This window comes from Meles meles, chromosome 5, assembly GCF_922984935.1.
Source record: "Meles meles chromosome 5, mMelMel3.1 paternal haplotype, whole genome shotgun sequence".
NCBI classification, from domain to species: domain Eukaryota; kingdom Metazoa; phylum Chordata; class Mammalia; order Carnivora; family Mustelidae; genus Meles; species Meles meles.
Window position 1 is genome coordinate 149,967,059 of NC_060070.1, and position 16,018 is coordinate 149,983,076.

Below are 16,018 nucleotides of genomic sequence, written 5' to 3' on the forward strand. Positions count from 1 at the left end.
AAACCTACCAAGACTCACATGACAATCCAACAGTAAGCTGCACTCTAGTCTACTGATTGTCCTTGTCATCTCAGTGTTAGAGGATTAACAGAAGGAAACTGCAGCAGTAAATAAGGAAAATACATATTCTGTATGGATTGATTCTGTTCAAATAACGACATCAGAATTTCATCCCAGGTTTTAAAACTAAGACAATACTGCACTTTGATTTTCTTTTTTTGTTTTTCTTCTTCTTTTTAAGATTTTAGAGAGTGCACGAGTGGGAGGGGCAGAGGAAAAGTGAGAAAGAATGTCAGGCACACCGAACATGGAGCCTTACATGGGGCTCAATCTCACCACCCTGAGGTCACAACCTGAACAGAAACCAAGAGGCATCTGGTCAACCAACTTCGCCAACCAGGCGCCCCTGATTTTCTTTGAAACTCCAACCTTGTGGCTCTTTTGGTCATAGGCCTGATTGTTGCTGCAATGTGCTACTTAAAATGATTGACTCCAAGTAAGCTAGGAATCCCATCTCCAAGTCCCAGCCTTTCCTACTTCAGTAGGCATCTCTGATAAATCAACCTTACCGACAATTCCTCATGGCTAACCCTTTTAACTTTAGCAAGAGTACTTACAACTCCTAAACTTTTTAATACTGCGAACTATTTAAAATATTCTTGATGCATAAAAATAAGGATTTGGGCTTTTTTGATAAATATTTTTAATATTTATTCTTACTCAAAATGGAAGTTCAACTTTACCCCTCAAATGTAGCTCTGCTGGGCTACGTTTGCCCTCCTGGGAATTTTGCATAGCCTGCACCGTGTCCCCAACCCAAGCACAGGCCACCATGTTCTTGACCTCTAAGACAGGCCAGTACTGAGAAGTGGCAGGTCAATGGCTTGAAAAACAAAGGGAGATCATTTTGCTTCCCATATTGTTTTATATTCCAGTAAATACGCTTCAAATACAGATTCCTGTTCAGATACTTCTGCCTCTCTGTTGTCAGAGATTTCTAAGGGGCTTGGGGGTCAGAAGGGAACAGAGGGCAACATTTCCGTGACTTCTTTAGCCTAACTGCAAAAGAGCTCTTCTCTAGGAATGATTTTTTCCCCCATTCTTCTCAAAATCACCTCCCAAAGAATTCTGCCTGGACATGCTCTTTCGGACCTTTGGGATTAGTGAAAAGTATAAGGATTGGGAACACAAAGTTCCTTTTGCTCCTTTGACCTCTGCCCCTGCCCTTGCGTAAGTACAGACAAAATACAGAAACCATAGAGACTGCTTAAAGCTCAAACGTCTTGTGTCAACCCTTAGAGAAAGGGTTGGTCGGAGAGGGGTTGGGGTTAGTGTGCTGCTTGGATTAGCTTAGCAGCAGGCACGTGGGGGCTGGGTCAGTGTCATGGCTTGAAAGGCAAGAGACTGCGATGCTACCCCTGTGACGGGTTCTGTCCTTGGGGCGGAGAAGGGCTCCTGGGGGGGCACGCTGAAGGCCGTAGGGATCCACGAGCACGGGGAGCTGGTACTCTCTGCTTCCCCTCCTACTTCTGGCACTTTCTAGGCATCTTGGATTTGTTTCATGATCTCCTCTCTGACCACTTGCTCAGTGGCTGCTGTGACACGGAATGACCCTTCTCTCGTAACTGGCATCAAAGGTAGCAGTCACTCCATATTCCTTCTCCCACTTCTGCTTCAGGCCTAAACAGGCTGCAAAGGCAGAGCCGGCTGCGGGGCTCAGCCCTCTGCCCAGTCGATGGCCAGGAAGCGAGGACGGAGCCAGCGCCCAGCAGTACTGTCTCGACTTATGTCCGCAAAGGCTCTCTCAGAGGTCCCATCTGGGACACAGGAGAAACGGTTTCTATCGTCTGCTCTACGGTGAGGTCTGTAGTTTCTTCATTCACAACTCTGGGTCCACCTGCTCATACCCACACGACCGCCTTCCCTGCTCTCTTTCCGGTTGTTCTGAAGAAGCCTTGGAAGGACCGCCTTTCAGCTCTCAGTCTTGCCACAGTATCTTCACCCACGTCCATTCCTCTTGACTCATCAGCTTCGGCGGGGCCATGGTCCTTCACTGGGAAGCGACATTTTCCAGTACGAACCCCTTCTGCGTCTGTCTGTCCCTGACGTGGACGACTGGCATCTGGAACTGAAACATCTTTCTTTCTCCTAAAACTTTGCCATAGTTTGTTCATCTTCATTTCTACAAGCTGGCTCTGAGTCTTGGCTGTGCCCTTTACAGGCTGTGTGACTCTGGACAAGTTCCATAAGGTCCCCAAGCCTCGGGTTCCTCTTCAGTCCTCAGTGAGGTGTCTGAGGATGGCTGGTACGCCGTATTCCGATCTAGGGATGTGAAGCAGGATCTTGGGTCACGACAGCAGCTGTGCTGGACCTCCTCTCTGGAAGGCTGCTGAAGCCCCAAGTCTGCCCCTCCCAATCAACTCCAGAGCCAAAGCTGCTCCTTGGCCCCCAATCATCACCAGGCGCCACCATCTCCCCCATGACAACAGGTCCCTGGTTCATGCCTCTTGATTGGGCCCTGATTTGGACCCATGTCATCTCCATACAAGAGTTTTGTTTTGTTTTTTAAAGATTCTATTTATTTATTTGACAGACAGAGATCACAAGTAGGCAGAGAGGCAGGCACAGAGAGAGAGGAGGAAGCAGGCTCCCTGGGAGCAGAGAGCCTAATGTGGGGCTCGATCCCAGGACCCTGAGATCACGACCTGAGCTGAAGGCAGAGGCTTAACCCACCGAGCCACCCAGGCGTCCCAAGTTTTTTTTTTTTTAATAACAGCTACATTACAAGTATAATTTACACACCATAAACTTTATCTATTTAAAGTGTACAATGCAGTGGTTTTTAGTATTTTCAGAGTAGTCCAATCATCACCACAATTTTAGGACATTTTCATCACCCAAACACGGAGCCCTGTACCCATCAGCAGGTACTGCCCTTCTTCCTCTCCCTCAGTCTCAGGCAACCACTAGTCTATGTTCTGTCCCTGTAGACTGGCTTTCTCCCACATTTCATATGAGTGGAATCACACAGTGTGTGTTCTTTTGTGACTGGCGTCTAAGCGTAACGGTTCCTGCACGTTGTGCTGTAGTGTACGTCAGTACTTGGTTCCTCCGTAATGCCCAGTAATAGTCCACGGAATAGTTCATATTTTTTATTGAGGTAAACTGGTGTACAACATTATGTAATTAGGTGTACCACACTGTAATTCAATATTTGTGTACACTACAACGTGATCACCACCATGAGTCTAGTCTACCCATCACCATACAGCTGAGCCCCTTCACCCATTTCGCCCAGCCCCCAACCCTCTTCCTTTCTGGCAACCACCACTCTGTTCTCTGTATCTATGAGTTTGTTTTCCTTTTGTTGGTTCCTTTGTTTCACCTATAAGTGAAATCATACAGAATTCGTCTTTCTCCATCTGAGCATTTTACTTAACGTAACACCCTCCAGGTCCACCCATGTCACTGCAATGGTAGATTACCTCTCTTTTTATTAAGGCCGAATCGTATTCTCCTGTATCTATACACTACATCTTTTTTCTTTTATTTGAGAGAGAAAGAGAGAGGGAAAAAGCACATGCGGGGGGAGGGGTAGAGGGAGAAGCAGGCTCCCTGCTAAGCAGGGAACTTGACATGGGGCTCCCTCCCAGGACCCTGAGATCATGACCCAAGCCAAAGGCAGACACTCAGCCGACTAAGCCACCCAGTCGCCCCAAACACCGCATTCTCTGTGTCCATCCATAGGTGGATGGACACTTGGGGCTGCCTCCCTAGCTTGGCAACTGCAAACAAAGCTGCCATGAACGTAGGGGTGCATATGTCTTTTCCAAGTAGTGCTTTCATATTCTTCAGATAAATCATCTTTCATTTGCCCATTCACCAGCTGATGGATATTTAAGGCTTTTTCCCGCCTGCTTTTTGGCTACGAAGAATGATATTGCCATGAATATTTGTGTAAAAGTTTTTGTGGAGACATATGTTTCCAATTCTCTTCAGGGAGAAATGAATTGACTAGCAGTGAAATTACTGGGGCAAATGTTAACTCTATCTTTAACCATTTGAGAAACTGCCAAACCGTTTTCGAAAGTGATGGCACCATTTTACATTCCTACCAGCACTGTACGGGGACTCAAATTTCTCCACGTCCTTGTTATTATCCCTCTTTTTGATTCTAGCTATCCTAGGATATGCGAAGTGGTATTTCATGGTGGTTTTGATTTGCCTTTCCCTAAAGACTGAGGATGAGAAGTATCCTTTCATGTGCTCTTGGCCACTTTTCTATTTTCTTTGGAGAAATTTCTTCTTTTTTTAATTTATTTTTTAATTTAAATTCAATTAATTAACATAATGTATTATTGGTTTCAGAGGTAGAGGTCAGTGATCCGTCTTACATAACACCCAGTACTCATTCCATCACGTGCCCTCCCTAATGTCCATACCCAGTTATCCCCTCCCCACACCCTGTTCCCCTTCAGGAACCCTCCGTTTGTTTCCTATAATTGACAGTCTCTTATGGTTTCTCTCCCTCTCTGGTTTCATCTTTATTCTTTCCTCTCTTCCCCTTTGATCCTCTATTTTGTTTCTCAAATTCCACATATCAGATCATATGGTAATTGTCTTTCTCCGACTTATTTTACTTAGCGTAATACCCTCCAGGTTCCAGCCACCTCATTGTAAATGGCAATATTTCATTTTTTGATGGCTGAGTAATATTCCATTGTTTATATACACCACATCTTTATCTGTTCATGTGTTGATGGACATCTGGGCTCTTTCCATAATTTGGCTATTGTTGATAATGCTGCCATGAACGTTGGGTAAATACCCAGCAGTACAATTGCTGGGTCGTAGGGTAGCTCTATTTTTAACTTTTTGAGGAACATCCATGCTGTTTTCCAGAGTGGCTGCACCAGCTTGCCTTCCCACCAACAGTGTAGGAGGGTTCCCCTTTCTCCACATCCTCTCCAACATCTGTCCTTTCCTCTATTCAGAGATTTGCCCATTTTTTTTTTTTTAGTTGGGTTATCTTTTTATTATTGAGGTACAAGAGTTCGTCATTCTACATATAAGCCGCTTATCAGATACACGATTTCAAGTACCTGCTCCCATTCTGTGGGCTCTGTTTCACTTTCTCGGTCCTATTCTTTGGAGCACAGAAGTTTTAAAGTTTGATGAAGTCCAATATATCTCCTTATTCTTTTGTTGTTGCTTATGCCTGTGGTGTCTCATCTAAGAAACCATGAAAGGTTTTTGCGCTGCTATAATCATGAATCATGAAAACACAGGATGGAGCAGACATCGAGGTAAAAACTGAGGTTTTCCATAGCAGCTACTCTGAGACACAACTCGAGCTTCTCGGTCACAGCTGAGCGACTCCTCTGACACTGTGTGCTGGGGTCTGTGTCAGGTCTCGGTGAGATGAGCCACGTCGTATCAGCAGTGTGTCCCAGAGGAAGAAAACACTTCTAGCGCAATCTTCTCTATGATTTAGAAGGGCTGTAAAATGGGAAGGATAATCAAAGGAAATAAATTTTTAAAAAGCCATGACTGTAATGTTCTGATGAAATTCAGATAAAAGTCAAGGAGAACTCAGTTAAAATTTAGCTTCGTTAACGATGGAAAAACCACTCAATCACGTTAGAAATGGCTTCTTTGAGTCAGGCTGCTTCAAAGAGTGGGATTTGTGGGATGATGACGGTGGCAACTTGATTAAAAATATCTTCTCCATTTTCCCCATGGAGGGTTTGCACTGAACGGTTAGACATACTGTGTAACGTTTTTTTAGTTGAAAAGTAGGTACCGGGCACCTGGGTGGCTCGGTGGGTTAAGCCGCTGCCTTCAGCTCAGGTCATGATCTCGGGGTCCTGGGATCGAGTCCCACATCGGGCTCTCTGCTCAGCGGAGAGCCTGCTTCCCTTCCTCTCTCTCTGCCTGCCTCTCTTGTGATTTCTCTCTGTTAAATAAATAAATCTTTAAAAAAAAATTAAAAAAAAAAAAAAGAAAAGTAGGTACCACCGCAGGTTACATTTTGAATAAGACCACAGTTTATGAAGATTATGTGCTGGCTTCCGCCCTGCGTCCAGAGTGCTCCACGGCTAACCTCCTGACCTCTAGGCAAGGGTTCACCTCCTGGGCTCATTCCAAGTCAGGAAGTGATTACTCAAGCGTACGCTTATGTAGCCTACATACAGGACAAGAAGAAAGCCAATGAAGAATTTAACAGCGTTCTTCACTCTTCTAAAAAGAACCAGAGAATTTACCCTTAAAATACACATTGTCTGCACGCCCTTTCCTTTGTCTTAGAAAAAAATCTGGTTTTCTCAACATCTGCCCTCGTATTTACAACCAGCAAGCATGCTAGACTTCTCAGGACTTCTCAGATATTTTGTCCCTTCATTAGTGCTATTAAGTTTATGAGACACGGTCTTGACTTTTGGTCATATTTATGATATAAAGATTAATAAGCACGGTACAGGACAAGTTTATGCTTAAACGAGGCAGGCCTGGAGAACTATCTCTGATACTCCACAGTGTGATCCTAGAAGCAGCAGCACCAGTGACCTGGTCTTCCAATTTCAACCGTACGGGTTTATCACTTAAGACAACTACGATAATATGGACTAACAAAACCGCACAGTCCAACAGGGCTTAGTCACAGCAAACCCTCTAACACATACAGCCTTCCCATCCACAACAGAGTCACAAGGTTATAAACAAAAATGATATTAAAAGGAAAAAGAAACGATGTTTTGAGGCCTTTGCTAGGGCAGGGGTGGGGGAGCAGGAAGTCTTTTAATTTCTCCTCTAGTCTGAGCCTCATTTCCCGTGGGCCTGAGCTGTGGAGCTCAGTACTCGTTTGCAGGCTGGGAGTGCACTGTTTTGTTTCCTGAAGGCCAGAGCAAGACAGAGGCTTGGAAAACCAGATTAGGCCAGGTTACCAGCGTTGTCGCCAAAGTTGGACCGTGGTTGGGAACCCCAGGAATAGGCATGTGAGTACTCACACCACACCATAGATTTTCTTCATCTTTTACCCGTTTTTCTTTCCCCCTCCCTTTCTCTCTCTCTAGCTTCTGTTTTTTATTTTCTGCTTCTCATGCTTTATGCCTCCCAGTATTACCCAAAGACACTACTTAGCCCCCTTGTTCATGTGTTGGCTTAAACATGTGCAAACTGATGTCCAAACAAATCTGCTGATGCCATTTGAGAAGGTATTTATTTAGTTTCCTTTAACCCTTATTCCTACTGACTTTTGCCCCTTGACTATTGTTTAAATGCATCTCAAAGATCTTTCTGGATACCATACGTCACTCCCACAATTCCAGGTCTTATGATGAACTATTCTGGTTAGAGCGCATGTAAAGTTATACTAGTTAACTGGAAAAGTGTGGCTTCTGGCACTCCTGCATCATCACCTTAGAAATAAAATGGTAAAATACTATGAAGGGTTTGTTCCATTTATCCCACTCTATTCTTACATACAAAGAACTTAAGGCAGATCTGAGCAGTTACCATGTCAAGATATATGTAGTTTTAGGAGTTTGTTTTTTTTTAAGAGTTTACTTATTTACCTGGCAGAGAGAGAGATCACAAGTACACAGAGAGGCAGGCAGAGAGAGGGGGAAGCAAGCCCCCTGCTGAGCAGAGAGCCAGATGCAGGTCTCGATCACAGGACCCTGAGATCATGCATGACCTGAGCCAAAGGCAGAGGCTTAACCCACTGAGGCACCCAGGTGCCCCTAAGAGTTCTTTTTCCTTCCTTCATTTCCTTCCTACATTTCACTTTCTATTCCACAAAGATCAGGTGTTGAGAAGGAAATGGAAAAGATACATACATGTATAATAGTTTCTTCCACAGGTAAGGGAAAGTTATCTGTATTCACACAAGCAGACCCTAATTACGGAAGTCCACAAATTCTTTGTCCAGTAATAAAATAATAAATAATGCGTGTGTGTGTGTGTGTGTGTGTGTAAATTTCCACATGCAAATATATACTATGTATAAGCATGGAGGACTAGTACCCTTTTTCATTTGAATAGCGCATTCCTGATCTATTTCTGCATAACAAATCACCCCCAAACTTCATGGTTTAAAACAACAAACATTTATGATCTCATAATTTCTGTGAGTCAGGAATTCAGGAGTACCTTCATTGGGTGGTCTGCGCTCAGGGTCACACTTGAGGTTGCTGTCAAGACGCTGGCCAAGCTGCAATCATCTGAGGGCTTGACTCATGAACTGTTGGCAGGAGGCTTAGGTTCTCACCACATGGGGTTCTCCACAGGACTTCTTGAGGGCCCTCAGGACTGGGAGTGGCTTGTCCCAGAGTGAGTCATCTCAGAGAGAGAGAGATGGAAGCCACACTATCTTTTATGACCAGACTTGGAAGTCACCCTCCATGACTCCCACATTGCTTCCATAAGTCAGCTGTACTGGGTGGGAAGGAAGTCCACACGAATACCCACACGAATACCATCTTGGAGGCTGGCTAGTATCAACACCTTTTGTGTTGTGTATGAGACAGAGGAGGGAACTTATCGAAGACCTCCAGTTCTGCCATAGTTAGGATAGACTAGGCCAGAGGTCAACACACTTTTTCTTAAAGAGCAGGAGTAACTATTTGCAGCTGGCAGGCTGTATGGTCTCGTAATTAGACAATTCAGGGGCAGCATGAAAGCACCAGAGACAAGACATAAGCAAATACGTATGTCTGGGTTCCAATGAAATCTCACCAAAACAGGCAGTGGGCCCACAGGCGGGAGTTTACCGACCCTGAACAGCAGTAACTTACACTCTGTGGCTTAAACCACAAAGGTTTATCAGTCACACTATTTCCAAAACAGGTCTGTCGGGAGACTGTTCATTATGGACTTTGAGGAATTCAGAGTTTTGGAATACCACATGCTTCCACAGCCACAGATGCAGAAAACGGGAATATGGCGAATCCCTCACAGGCTTTGAAGTCTTCCACCTGAAAGTGACATCACTCCCATTCCCATTTCTTTGTTCAAAGCAAGTTACCGGCTCCCCCTAACTTCCCTGGACCAAGGCAGTGTGACCGCACCATGTGCCCCGCGGAGAGGGAAGCAGATAAATTTGGTGAACGGCAGTAATTACTATCAGAAACCTGCTCTTTGATTCTTTCCTTTTTTCTTCCTTTTCTTTCCTTCCTTCCTTTCTTTCTTTTTTTTAAAGGTTTGTTTATTTATTTGAGAGAGAGAGTGAGTTTGCAGGTGAGGGCGGGGGGGCGGGGAGCAGAGGGGGAGAAAGAGAGAAACCCAAGCAGACTCCCGCTGAGCACAGAGTCCACAACAGGGCCCAGGGCCACAGCCCTGCGATCACCGCCTCCGCCACCCAGGCGCCCCCAGGAGCATATTATTGTTTATTATGTGTTCTTGTTCTACCGCTAGACCTCTTTCCTTTCCACCTGAAGACGACACTGTTAGCAATATTATGGACATTTTAAAACTATAAAGTCTATTTTTAAATCACATTTTGCTATTTTGCTTTTCCCCAACCACTCTTCGGTCAACCGCTTCAGTTCTCGTGGGTCTGTCTATTGCCATGGATTTCAGCAGACATTTGTGCTTTATAACTTAAATTTTTTTCCTTAGTGGAGAAAAATCAGTATTTCTTTTGCCTGAAATGGAGCATCCGTAATTGAGCTTTGAATTAAAAGATGTGTTTTACAGTTTCTAACAGAAAGAAATAGAAGCTATTAGGTAATTTCTTTCTTGCAAATAGCAGGGAAGTTAACTGCTTGCAAATACTTACTGAATACCTATTATATACGCATACTGTGCTGTGTGTTTTGAAGGACAGAGAAAAATAAATTCTTGTCCCCAAAGCCTTTTTTTTTAAAAGATTTTATTTATTTATTTGACAGACAGAAATCACAAGTAGGCAGAGAGGCAGGCAGAGAGAGAGGAGGAAGCAGGCTCCCCGCAGAGCAGAGAGCCCGATGCGGGGCTCGATCCCAGGACCCTGAGATCACGACCTGAGCCGAAGGCAGAGGCTTTAACCCACTGAGCCACCCAGGCGCCCCCCCCCCAAAGACTTTTTAATAGTTACCAACATAATAATAAACATGAGACATGAGAGTGTGCAATACTGGACTGTATAATTAAGAGCGGAATTGTGAACAATAGGCATTTCATGGATAATAATACAAGATAAAAGGGAAGCAAATGAAAGATGAATTAAATAGATGGGATTCATGGAGGAATATGCTCAAGTTCGCTTCAAAAGATGGGAAGAGTGGCGCCTGGGTGGCTCAGTGGATTAAAACCTCTGCCTTCAGCTCAGGTCATGATCCCAGGGTCCTGGGGATCGAGCCCCGCATCGGGCTCTCTGCTCAGCGGGGAGCCTGCTTCCTCTTCTCTCTCTGCCTGCCTCTCTGCCTACTTGTGATCTCTCTCTGTCAAATAAATAAATAAAATCTTTAAAAAAAAATGGGAAGAATTTCACTAGGTGAAGGTGGGAGAGAAAGGGAGAGAAGAAGGAAGTTTCTGGATAAAGGAACACATTAGGGGTGCCTGGGTGGCTCAGTGGGTTAAGCCTCTGCCTTCAGCTTAGGTCATGCTCTCAGGGTCCTGGGATCGAGCCCCGCATCGGGTTCTCTGTTCAGCGGGGAGCCTGCTTCCCTTCCTCCCTCTCTGCCTGACTCTACCTACTTGTGATCTCTGTCTGTCAAATAAATAAAATCTTTAAAAAAAATAATAAAGGAACACATTAAGCGAAGGCATGAAAGTGGATGTGAGTCTGGCGTAGCCATGGGAGAGTAGAGACATCCATCCAAATCCAATGAAAGATGCCAACTTAGAAAGAGCAGAAAATAATTTAGTCAACACAGAATGAAGCGTTAGTTCTAAAGGCAGCCATTTGTCTCCCCTCCCTTACAATACACAATTAAAAAGAATAGCAAATAATTTTTTTAATGAAAAAAGCCATCACAGCTATAAGAAATGAGGAAAGGGCAATCAGGAGACAATAGCTTTTATATAATACTGACGGACTGATGTGGGGGACGAGCATAGCAGCCAGCGGAACCCTTTCTGGCTCCCCACTTTTTTCGCTATAACAGGAAGCCTCCCTGTGTAGCAAGCTCTGCTCATGATCACAGAACTTCCTGTCAGGCTCTTCTGCTTTCTGGGTAATTAGCAAGCAGGAAAACAGCTCTATATGCCATAGTACAGGAAACACATGTAAAAAAATCAGCTTATTTTCTCTTTTTTTAAAAATAAAAAACACCCTCACATCACTGGGCACAGGAGGGAAATCAGCTACATAAAAAAGAAACAAAACAAAACAGAAGAGCAGAAGTGAAGGTTGACCTCACAGTGACCAATTTGAGAACCGAAAAATAATTTTCCAAACCTCTAATTAATATTTTTGGAGATATTCTAGATATAATGCCTAAAGTAAAAACAAGATGCCATAAATAAGGAACAATTAGGGAACAAGAAAGAGTACTTGGAAATTAAAAATTGGCTTGCCAAACTTTAATTTTTTCTAGAAAGGTGGAAATACAACATGAGAAAAAAAGAGAAAGCCAAGAAGTAAAAAATATATATATAGATATAAGAACTGGAGGTCTGATCCAGGTCCCCAACACAACCAATACATGTTTCAGAAAGAGAGCCTGGAGAAAATGTAAGGGTAGAAGTTATTATAGAAATCATTGAAGAAAATCTACCAAAGCTAAGATACCATGAATCTTCAGATTGAAAGAGGATACTGAAAGATTGGCAGGATAATATTAGAAGTACTAAGGGAAAAAAGAAGATCCAGGAGCGCTGAAAGAGGGAAGAAATTGGTCACCTTCAAAGGCATTAAAATCAGACTGGTAACAGGCTATCTGCAATTATTAGATATCAGAAAACACTAAAAAAAAAAACTTTAAGATGTATTAAAACAACTGGATATCCATACAGATGAAAAAGAAGAAACCTGAGCCCTGCCTCAAACCATACATGTAAACTGGAATGAATTCTTGACTAAACATAATAACTACAACAAAAAGATGGATGAAAACATGGGAGAATATATATCTTCATGACTTGGGGGTAGGAAGGACGCTGAAAGCAAAACCCGTAAAAGGACGAATTGATAAATTCATCAGTTTTAAAACTTCTGTTCATCAAAAGATATTGTTAAGAAAATGAGTAGTCAAATCACAGATTGGGAAAAAAAAATTTCCAAAACATACTTGACCAAGTTCTAAGATCCATAATATATAAAGAACCCTGCAAGAAAAAAATTAAAGAGGGGCACTGGGTGGCTCAGTGGGTTAAAGCCTCTGCCTTCAGCTCAGGTCATGATCCCAGGGTCAAGCCCTGCATCAGGCTCTCTGCTCAGCAGGGAGACTGCTTCCCTTCCTCTCTCTCTGCCTGCCTCTCTGCCTACTTGTGATCTCTGCCTGTCAAATAAATAAATAGAATATTTTAAAAAGAAAGAAAGAAAAAGTATGAGACCTACAATTCAAAAAAGATAATCCATGTTTTCATTTTTTATCTTTAAAGATTTTATTAATTTATTTAATGCGTGTATGTGTGTGTGTGTGAGAGAGAAAGAAAGAGAGAGAGAATGAGATTAGGGGGGAAGAGCAGAAGGAGAGGGAGAGAAAGGGGAAAAGAATCCCAAGCAGACTCTGGGGCTCAAATTCACAATCCTGATATCATGACTTGAGCCATAACCAAGAGTCTGATGCTTAACTGACTGAGCCACCCAGGTGCCTCAGATAATCCACATTTTTAAATGAGTGAAAGATTTAATTAGAAACTACCTAAAGGTAAATGAGCACATCACACATGAAAAACTGCTCAAAATGGTTAGAAATTAGGAACTAAAAACTAAAATCAAAACGAAATACCCAATGTGGCCGAAATTGGGAAGACGGACAACAAATGTTGGCAAGGGTTGTGGAGCTCCCGGAACTCTCATACTTTGCTGGCGGAGCTATACAATAGGAAGACTGTTTGGCAGAAGATCTGAAGGTCCTCATAAAATGAAAGCACTCTGACTTTACAAGTCCACTCCCAGCGATCTGTCCAAGAAAAATGGGAACTATGCCTACCCAAAGATGTGTGCAAGAATGTGTGTAGCAGCTTTATTCACAACAGCTGAAAACTGGAAACAGTCCCCATGTGTCTATCAGTAGAAAAATGGATAAACGGTTGTACATTCATATAGTGGGATGGATAGAGACTACAACATGGATGAGTATCAAAAATATGATGCTGAATGAAAGAATCCTTACACCAAAGTGTGACTGTTGTATGAGTCCATCTACATGAAAGCATAGTGAATCCATGTTGAAAAAAATCAGAACAATGGTTACCTCTACAGGGCCGGGGGGGGGGGGGGGCAGGTGCAGGGATTTACTGGGAAGGGACAGGAGGGAAGGTGTAATGTTCTGCACCTTGATATGGGTTTGTCAAAACTCAATGAATGGCACACTTCAAATTTTTGCATTTTGTGGTCTATAAATTTTAGCCCCCTAAAATTGTAAACAAATATTCAACTCTATGCATAATGATATGCATGCATGCTAAAGGGTCTGGGAGTCAAGGGGAGGGATGTCTGTGACTTATTTTGAAATTCTGACAAAATAAGATGGATCAACAGATACACAGAGGGATGGATAAAAGGATATTTAATAAAGCAAATACAATGTCAATGGTAGAATCTCGGTGATTAGATATATGGGCGTTCAATATAGAATTCTTTCAATTTTTCTGTACTTTCAAGTTTTTTCATAATGTAGGGATAAAAGAAAACAACAAAATATTACTTTCAACCTTTTGAAAGAAAATTATAAACCTAGAATTTTATGTACAGCTGAACTATCAATCAAGCTATTGATAAAGCTATTCTACGCTTTGCAAGGGATCCTGTGTTTTTTTGTGCCTACCCAGAATCTCTTAGGACACTATCCCTTCCTCATCCATGGGGTAGGGTCATCCTACCTCTCAGCTTTAGGGGTGGGCAGGTGAGCCAGGTTTGGCCAAGTAAGCTCACATCACGCCCTGGGCCACAGTGATTGTTCAGACAGGAACCAAGCCAGGTCTGTTAAGAGACTTCCTCAGGTATTTCATTGGAACTGCCAGTAAAGTAGTTTTATTTCTGCTGGGATCACAACCTGTGAAGAAGACACGAATGTGGAGAGATGCTGGAACCTATCCTTGCCAGCATGAGATGTAAGCTTGCTTAAGCACGAAGCTGGTCTGGAAGACAAAGGCAAAGCACGGAGAGGAAGAAACAAGGCGGTGATGACTGTGTTTGAAGTCCTGGATTCATTTTGGATCAAAATTCTCTCTTTCCTTAAATTACAGTGCAGAAAATATCTTTTATTTATCTATTTATGGATTTTATTTAAATTCAAATTAGTTCACATATAGTGTATTACTAGTTTTTCAGAGGTAGAATTTAGTGATTCAGCAGCTGCATAGAACACCCATGTTCATTCCATCAAGTGTCCTCCTTAATGCCCATCCCCCAGTCACCCATCCCCCAGCCACCACCCCTCCAGCAACCCTCAGTCTAGTTCCCTACAGTTTAGAGTCTCTTATGGTTTGCCTCCTTTTTGTATTTTTATCTTATTTTCTCTTCCCTTCCCTTAGGTTCATCTGTTTTGTTTCTTAAATTCCACATATGAGGGAGATCATATGGTATTTGCCTTTCTCTGACTGACGTATTTCACTTAGCCTTATACTCTAGCTCCCCATGTTGTTGTAAATGGCAAGATTTCATTCTTTTTGGTGGCTGAGTGATAGTCCATTGTGTGTGTGCATGTGTGTGTGTGTGTGTGCGTGTGTGTGTAGTATATATATAATCTATATATTACATCTTCTTTATCCATTCATCAGTCAATGGACACCTGGGCTCTTCCCATATTTTGGTTACTGTGTACTTTTTTTTTAAATATCTATTTGCTTTGGAGAGAGAGCACACATGCATGAGCAGGGAGAGGGGCAGAGGTAGAGAATCTCAAGCAGACTCCTCACTGAGCACAGAGCCCAAGGCGGGGCTGATTCCACCACCCATGAAATCATGACCTGAACTGAAACCAGGAGTGAGACATCCAAACGACTGAGCCATCCAGGAGCTCCAAAAACGTTAATAATATAGTGAGAAAATTTTATTTTCCCCTTGTCTTGAGTTGAACAGTACCCCCGTAAAATTCATGTCCACACGGAACCTCAAAATGTGACAGTATTTGGGCATGGGGTCTTGGCAGATAGAACTAGTTAAGGACCTGGAGATGAAGGCATCTTGGGTTGAGGGTGGTCCTTCTCTGAAGAGGAGAGGACACATACAGAGTCACAGGGGAGAAGGCCATGTGAAGAGGGAGGCAGGGACTAGGGCATTGAAACTGCAAGACAAGGAATACCAGGACTGCCGGAGCCACCGGAGGCCAGAAGGAAGGAGGATTCTTCCCAGAGTCCAGACAGAGCATGGCCCTGCCCATGCTGTGACTTCAGGCTTCCAAAACTGTAGGAAAATAAACTTAAGTTGCTTTAAACCACGTACTCTGTTATCACCAGGAAACAGACATACCTCTCAACAAGGGAAAAAAAGTTAGAAATGCTAAGAGCAAGATGTCCAAATGTGAAGCAAACTAAAATGTGGCAAGATTTTTGAGCAGTCGGTAGAATGAAAGAAAAGAGGATGTATTTGTGCAGACGTTAAGCGCATAATGTTTTGGGGCACCTGGGTGGCTCAGTTGTTAAGCGTCTGCCTTCGGCTCAGGTCATGATCCCAGTGTCCTGAGATGGAGCCCTGCATCAGGCTCCCTGCTCAGCGGGAAGCCTGCTTCTCCCTCTCCCACTTCCTCCTGCTTGTGTTCCCTCTCTCGCTGTGTCTCTGTCAAATAAATAAAATCTTAAAAAAAAAAAAAGAGCACAGTGTTTTGAATGGTCGAGGGATGGTTAACAATGGCTCTTAGGGGGGTAAATCCCCTCCTGGCACAATATTTGGCTTTATTTGGACAATATTTACAAAGTCATAATATCGTAA

General features: G+C 43.2%; 1 long non-coding RNA gene across 1 annotated transcript in view; it reads right to left on the bottom strand.

Annotated features, from left to right (window-relative positions):
• Positions 1 to 4,956: 4,956 nt before the first annotated feature.
• LOC123942626 overlaps positions 4,957 to 16,018 on the bottom strand; it is a 49,257-nt gene continuing 38,195 nt past the window's right edge. The window contains exon 4 of the long non-coding RNA XR_006818442.1: positions 4,957 to 5,499. This is a non-coding gene — a long non-coding RNA (uncharacterized LOC123942626). The remainder of the gene's footprint in view (positions 5,500 to 16,018) is intronic.